We start from the raw sequence: 7538 nt of genomic DNA on the forward strand, positions 1-7538 counted from the left end.
TGCCACCACACCTGGGTTCATTGAACTAAGATTTTTAATGCCTCATTAGGCAGAACCTGGGGAAAATTTAAGAGAAACAAATTAAAGGAAAAACGAATATTTATAAGCTAAATAATTATCCGAGAAGCTACAGAGGGAGACAAAGAAAATGCATCGACGGTAGTTGGACTTTCCTCTTGCGTTCCCCCTCCACCTGGAAATTAGGAACCTGGGACTAGATGGCTGGTCTCCATTTAGAGGCGAGAGACAGACACGGGAGGGACTGGGGAAGAGAAAAACTAGGAAGCTACTTATTTACCAGATGGAGCGGAGCGGGGGCGGGGAGGGCTGAAGGGTGAGGGGCCAGGGGAAAAGGGTTGGAGCTCTGCCAGAGTCTGGGCTTTATAAACAGCTCTGCCCGAACTTACAGCTCAAGCATCACAGCTCACTCTCCTACACCACCTAACCTGCCTTCTCTGACGAGCATCCCCAGACCAGCCCCTGCTCTGTGTCTTGGACTTCCTCCCCTCTACCTGCAACTGAGTCATGTCTTCCTACAGCCGAGTGGCCGCGGTGACCGGGAGTGACAAGGGGATCGGCTTCGCCACTGTGCGCGATCTGTGCAAGAAATTCTCCGGGGACGTGATTCTCACCGCCAGGAACCCGACCCTGGGCCAGGAGGCTGTGAAGAAGCTGAAGGAGGAGGGACTGAACCCTCTTTTCCACCAGCTGGACATCACTGAACTGCAGAGCATCCGGACCCTGCGGGAATTTCTCAAGGAGCGGTACGGAGGTCTGGATGTGCTGGTCAACAATGCTGGAATAGCCTTCAAAGGTACGGACGTGGAAATGACACTGTGTGTGTAAGTGAAAATCACTAAAATTGATTGTGCTGTCAAATACAGAACTCCTCACTCCAGGAAAAAAGGTCTTCGGGGTGAGTGACTTTAGAATACAGAGCTTGTAATAGCTATATGTTGTTAATGTGTTCTCTTCTTGTTCAGACGTATCCGACTCTTCGTGACCGCGTGGACCATGATGTCCCTGGGATTTTCACGACAAAAAATACTGGAATGGTTTGCCGTTTCCTGGAGAACCAAGGGATTAGGGCAAACAGAGGTTAAGTGACTTGCCCAAAGTCCGAATTTGAACGTGTGTCTTCCTCATTCCAGTGCCCACGCCCTGTCCACTGATCAATCTATTTGACCCTACCTCGAAAAATTTCTTTCTAACATTTTGTTTCTCTCTCCTACTGACCTACTGGTGTAGGTGTTGTAGCCTTCCAGGAGAGTGTTGGCACCTGAGCTGGGGCAGTTTCTTTCCGGTGTGTTTTATTGCCCAGTGGTGTTCTTGTTTGCACGTAGTTTCTCCATTAAATGCTTGTTGAATTGAAGTGGTTGAATATTTGTACTTGACAAAGCATCTTGACGTAATTCTCAAGTTTTTAAATTTCACAAAATGTCAAATGTCCTGGAGGTTGTTAGGTGACGTTACTGTATCCGTTAGGTGACGTTACTGTATCCGTTAGGTGACAGTTACAGTATCCGTTAGGTGACGTTACTGTATCCCTCCGACTATGTCTCCTGTTGAGCTAATCACAAATTGCATTTCTATGTATGCTTTCTCCAAGAAGCTTAAGCCTCCACCAAGACTTGGTTGTGTAATGTACCAACCACTCTGAGCATTTTAGAGAATTTTTCATTTTTCCTTCAAGTCTTGGGTCCCAGTGAATAGAGCACAGCGCGTGGAGTCATCAGCTATAGCTTCAGACACTTACTCCCTGTGTGACTTGGGGCAAATCACTTAACCTCTGGTTGCCTCAGGCTGTTTAACTGTAAAATGTGTATAATAAAAGCACCTGCCTGGAGGGGTTGTTGTGAGAATGAAATGAGATATTTGTAAAGTCTCTGTCACATAGTAGGAGCTATATGAATCCTATCTTCCCCCACCCCTTCTCCTGTTAAAATTATATGAATTTCTTTGCTTTAGAAACAGTAATGTTCAGTTTGATTACTATTTCACTTACTCTTCGTTTTCTTCTCTTCCCCCCACCCCTTACTTTTTAGAGGATGATACCACACCTTTTCCTGTTCAAGCTGAGGTGACACTGAAAACCAACTTTTTTGGCACCAGAGCTGTATCTGCAGAATTACTGCCTCTGATTAAGCCCCAAGGTAAATTCAACATCTGGCATACAAAGCAATAACCTCGTTTGTGCAAGGAGGAAAGATCTAGAATTATCAAAGGTTTAGTATTAAAGGAAAGATCTGAGTTCTGGCTCCAATTCTGACAATGTTGCCTTAACTGATTATGTCTACTGGTCAGGGCTTTATTCTGACAGTTGCAGTGAAGAACAAATTAGATTTGATAATCTCTAATGCCACTCCTCTCTCCTTTTTTCCATACATGTGTATGTTTTTCCATACATGTGTATGTCCCTTTTAGTTCAGGGACATTGAGAAATGTTTCACTACAATAAGTTATATCAAGCGGGGGTAGGAGAATTAAAATACCTCTGTGTCAAGACTCCTGCCCCAAAGGAACATAGAGAATTCAGTAATAGCTCCCCGCCCCTCACCATAGAGACCTAAAAAATTTATTCCAAAAGGAGACAAATTTAATTTTAAATCCTTTGCAAAATACAGCTTGGGACACCTCTAACACCTTCAGAGGAAGCTTTTTTCTGATTGAGATCTCATGGTTGGTTAATGAAACTGTAACCATCCATTCTACCACCTGCATCTTAGATACATCACTTGCTCTTTATGTAGTGAACGGGGGGGGGGGGGGGGAGACACCTGCTTCAAGTCCTTAGATTACCAGGAAGAAAGAGAATAATATTTGTAATTAAGATTACATTCTTCATTAGAAGAGTCCACTCACCTTTCATGTATTTGACATATAATTTAAGCAAAGTAAGCCTACAGTTGGACGAAGAACATTTGAAAAAAAATAAGTATGTAACAGAAAAAAATTCCTGATCATTAGAATAAGGCAAATATTGAAGTATAGTGTAAATACTTAAGGTAGCTGGCTTCCATTCAGATGACACGAAGGTTTCTGGCAAAATCTGTAGATCCACAACCCCTACCAAGCAAATGGAAGGAAATGAATGAGGGTAATGGGGGGGATGGCTAAGGTGTTTGTTCTAGGGAACTTCTGACACAGTTGGACCACACATCCACTTGACACAAATTTCTAGTGGACCTGTGATCTCCTCCACTTGGGTATGACTTCCAGCATTATAGATCGGGATCCATTTATGCCTTCTTGTTTGGTGTGTCTTGTTAGTCACAACATTTTAAAAAATTAAATGTCTTTATTTTCTTCCTGGAATACAAAGAATAACATTAAAAAAAAAACAAAGACTTCATGGCTACCACCAAGGTATCACCATTGAATTAGTGGCTTCTAATTCAAATTCCATGGGACAACTTTGGCATTATGACCCCTCCACAGATTGGTTCAGAGGCTAGGTTATTCGCCCCATAGCGAATCCCAGCCAAACCATGAAAAGGCAGTTATATAAGTTGCATAATTTGGCTGGAATTCTCTGCAGGGAGAATAACCTAGCCTCTGAACTAGCAGTTCTACCAGGTAGAGCTGATTCAAAATCCACTACTGGGAAGCCCCCAAGTATCAGTAAATGATTTCATAGACCATCATAAGGACTTTCTGGGGAATACCTTCTCTCATTTCTACTCAATATCACCTAGTTATCTCTAGACATGTCACAGTTATAAATCAAGAGGACTGTTTTGGCTTATTGCCATTTTAAAGACATAGGCAAATATATCTGAATAGGGCTGAGGACTATTAGGTATTTGGATGGATTTGATGATTTAATAATCAATTTGACTGGAAATTTCAAAAGAGTTTTTAACTAAACATTGATTAAATATTGATAGTTGGGTTCAATTCTTCCACATAACAATTCTATGTTGATATACTGAAATTTAGCACTGTAACTGGCACATAGAAAGCATTTTAATTTTTTTATTCATTTCATGAGTTACTCTCTTGAAAAATGATTTTTAGATGTGTAGACAAACTTTAGTTTCCTTCTTACAAAGATAAAGAGTTGCAGCCTCAACTATTAAAAATCTACATTCATCTCCCAATTTCATGAAATTTAATGAAGAAATAACAATAAACTTTGAATTCTTTCAAAGAATGGCTATAAGAACAATATGACAAAGGATGTCTCCATGTGTTTTATTGCAGGTAGAGTAGTGAATGTCTCTAGCTTCCTGAGTGTAATTTCTCTTAAAAACTGCAGCCCAGAACTACAGCAGAAATTTAGGAGTGACACAATCACAGAGGAAGAGTTGGTGGGGCTCATGAACAGTTTGTGGAAGATGCAAAGAAGGGAGTGCATGAGAAGGAAGGTTGGCCTAGCACTGCTTATGGAGTGTCCAAGATTGGAGTCACTGTCTTGTCGAGAATCCATGCCAGGCAACTGAACGAGCAGAGGAAAGGTGATAATATTCTTCTGAATGCCTGCTGCCCTGGATGGGTGAGAACTGATATGGGAGGACCCGAGGCTCCTAAAAGTGTAGAGGAAGGAGCTGAAATCCCAGTTCATTTGGCTCTTTTACCCCCAGATGTTACAGAGCCTCATGGCCAGTTTATATCAAAGAAAAAGGCTGAAATATGGTGAACATAACTTGTGCAGCCATTCTATTAATGCTAGAGTGTTACACATTTGGATTTGATTTAAAAATGCATTTAGAAAGAAGTAAACATTAAAATACCATGAGTGATTGTCACAACTAAGGTATTTGAGTTGCCTACTGATTATGTGAGAGATTTTGTAATGACTGAGATTTGAAATGACTCAATATTTGCAACGGAGGAAAAACATGCAAAATTCAGATTGTCTAAATGGAATTTAAAATTTTTCAAAAAATCATTAAATACTCTGAAATTTTAGTCATTCCTAATCAAGTTTCACATGCAGAATTTGCTTCATCACAGAAACAGGTAATGCATGCAGGTTTCTTCTGATGGGTAAATGGCAATATAATAACTCAACACCATAGGGTTCCTGGAGGACACATGTACTTTGGGGGCATTTCCTGGGCCATTCATTATAGGCCTTCAGGGTGACCTTCAGGTAAAATACCTTTCTGATGCCATATTGCAGGCTACCTCTATTGCAAAGCTTCCTTCTAAGTGAATGAAGGCTTCTCTTATAATTGTCAAGATGCTTCTAAATTTTAGATCTTTTGACCGATATTAATGCATCTTGGCAGATTACTCAATTAAGAATACTCCTTAACAAAGATGGTGCTCAACAAATATACAGAATTAAATATATGTGGGCTCTATTTGGAGAAATTTTAGCTCAAAGGCAAATAGGGAAATCAAGCTGAATCAGTGCAGTGGAAAGAAGAGAGGATTTGTAATCAGAATCTGGGTTTGAATCCCAGGTCTGCTACTAACTATGTGACCTTGTGTGAGTCACTGAACTTCCTCTGAATCTTAGCAACTAACTCTAAGCCTAACCAGAATTCTGTGTGAACCACAGGATCCAATGAGACCCTACCTATACAGGATCAAGTTACTAGCTATGTAAGTGTTAAGCTGTAGTTGGGAGGTATAAGAAAATTATCAGACTTTGCATATTTTCTCTGAGCCTGTTCTCCTTTTAATATTGGTTCTTTCCATTTAATCCTGGAAAGAGGTTTCTATCATGGTTGCCAAACCAAGATCCTACTTTCAGTCACATATATTATATTTTTTATTGTTAATTAAAGCATTTAACATGTGCTCAATAAAGTGGATTCTGCCCCTCTCAATAGAAAAGAAAATAATTCCATAATGACTTTAGTGAGATTTTTTTTTATTTTTACAGGGGGCCTTCCTGTGATTTTGTATTGAGGATAGGTTTTTGGTTTTCTGGGGAGGGGGTGTGTAACAGGAGAGGAGAGGGAAGAAACCCATCAAAGGTTAATATTTTGGGATGAACAACTATTTTTACCCAGAAGTCAGATGGCACAGGTAATGAATTCTTGACCTTGGCATTTTAACATAACCATCATAAAGCTGGTCCCTAGGCCATCCCGCTGTTCCTAGACAAGTGACTTAAATCCAATTTAGTAGCCAATGGAGCCACTCAGGGTAATTATTATTGCTTCAATTTGTCCTCCCATGAGGTAGCAACTTAATACTTTGCAGTTCTGTTACTGCCACTCTGAACCTCATTCAGTGTGGAGAAGAGCAGTCAACCATCTGATGCTCCAAGGAATATTGAAGAAGGCCAGGATCTACCATGAGTTGAAATGGCAGGCCCTCCATGGCACAGCCTCAGACTGCGAAAGAGCAGGGAAAGTCTCCTGTTAAAAATGTCCCCACTCAGGAAGAGGCAAGAAGCAGGAGCTGGATTCAGCAGAGCCAGAAGTTAGTCCACCTAACCTATTCCTTGTTGCTATTCTCCTTTGACTCACTGAATTCTCCCTACTGTCTTCTGGGACCTTTTGGTATTAACCAACCAACCTTGATATGGTCATCAAATCCCAGGACTGATACTGCACCTCATGAGTGACTCCAGAATAATTTCAGTGGGATTGTTTTTTTACAGGAGGCCTTCCTCTGATCTTGTATGGGGAATAGGTCCTTTGGGGTTTTGCTTAAGGGTTCATATCACAAGTTGATATTTTGACATTACCAACTATTGCTGCCCTGAAATCAAAAGACACAGGTGATGACTTCTTCAACTTGGCATCTGAAGCAACAAGAAATATTTACTGAGGATCAGGAACACCCTGGAACAGCTAAAATGTTGTCTATCTCTTTAGAGATAGAAGAAAGAAGGGTCATAGTTTGGTGGGGGTGAGGGAAAAGGGAAAAGGGAGACTCCTAGATGTGAATAGAACAAGATAGCAAGATGGGTGCTATGAGCTAGTGAAAACATATTTGACTACAATGGTCCTAGCTCCTAGCATGCATGTATGGCCCAAGAAACTGGGCATTGCTCCCCCCAAACCCCATCTCCGCCTCTTGTTGGATGGTCTTAAGAGTCAAACTCCCTATGTCCTTGACGCTCCTTCCTCACTCCTTATCAGGCAACATAGAATTCATTTTACTAGTCCCCATTTCACTAATGCCAACTATTTCCCCTCTGGATGATGCGGCAGGAGCCTATTGATGCCAGCCAGTTCTTGGTCCCAAATGGCAGAAATCTGAACCCTAAGGGACTACAGGCCCCTTCTGACCAGAGATGCACAGTTCCACATCCAGAAGCCACCATACTGTGTGCTGACTGTTTTAACAACCCAGCTAGCAGCTTCAGTGGGGGCGTAAGATCCCTCCCCCACAGCCGGCACCCAGGGGGCTGCCGGCACCCAGGTGGCTGCCAGGACCCAGGAGGCTGCCGGGAAAGCACAGGTTCTTTTTATCTGCTTAAACAAGGAAAGCACGGTGAAGGGGTTGACCAGCTTACTTTAATCCAGCATTCAGTTAGCATACAGACAACATTCATTTAGTTCAGGGGAAAAGGCCAGCATTCAGTTAGCATTCAGTTATTTCAGGTGGGCAAAGAGACAATCATCAAGAGA

The 7538-nt window shown here is 41.7% G+C and overlaps 1 pseudogene; it reads left to right on the forward strand.

The window, feature by feature from the left end:
• The first annotated feature begins 525 nt into the window (after positions 1-525).
• Positions 526-4639, forward strand: LOC118838287 (annotated as a pseudogene).
• The last annotated feature ends 2899 nt before the right edge of the window (positions 4640-7538 follow it).

The sequence above is a fragment of the Trichosurus vulpecula genome, chromosome 2, assembly GCF_011100635.1.
Source record: "Trichosurus vulpecula isolate mTriVul1 chromosome 2, mTriVul1.pri, whole genome shotgun sequence".
NCBI lineage: Eukaryota > Metazoa > Chordata > Mammalia > Diprotodontia > Phalangeridae > Trichosurus > Trichosurus vulpecula.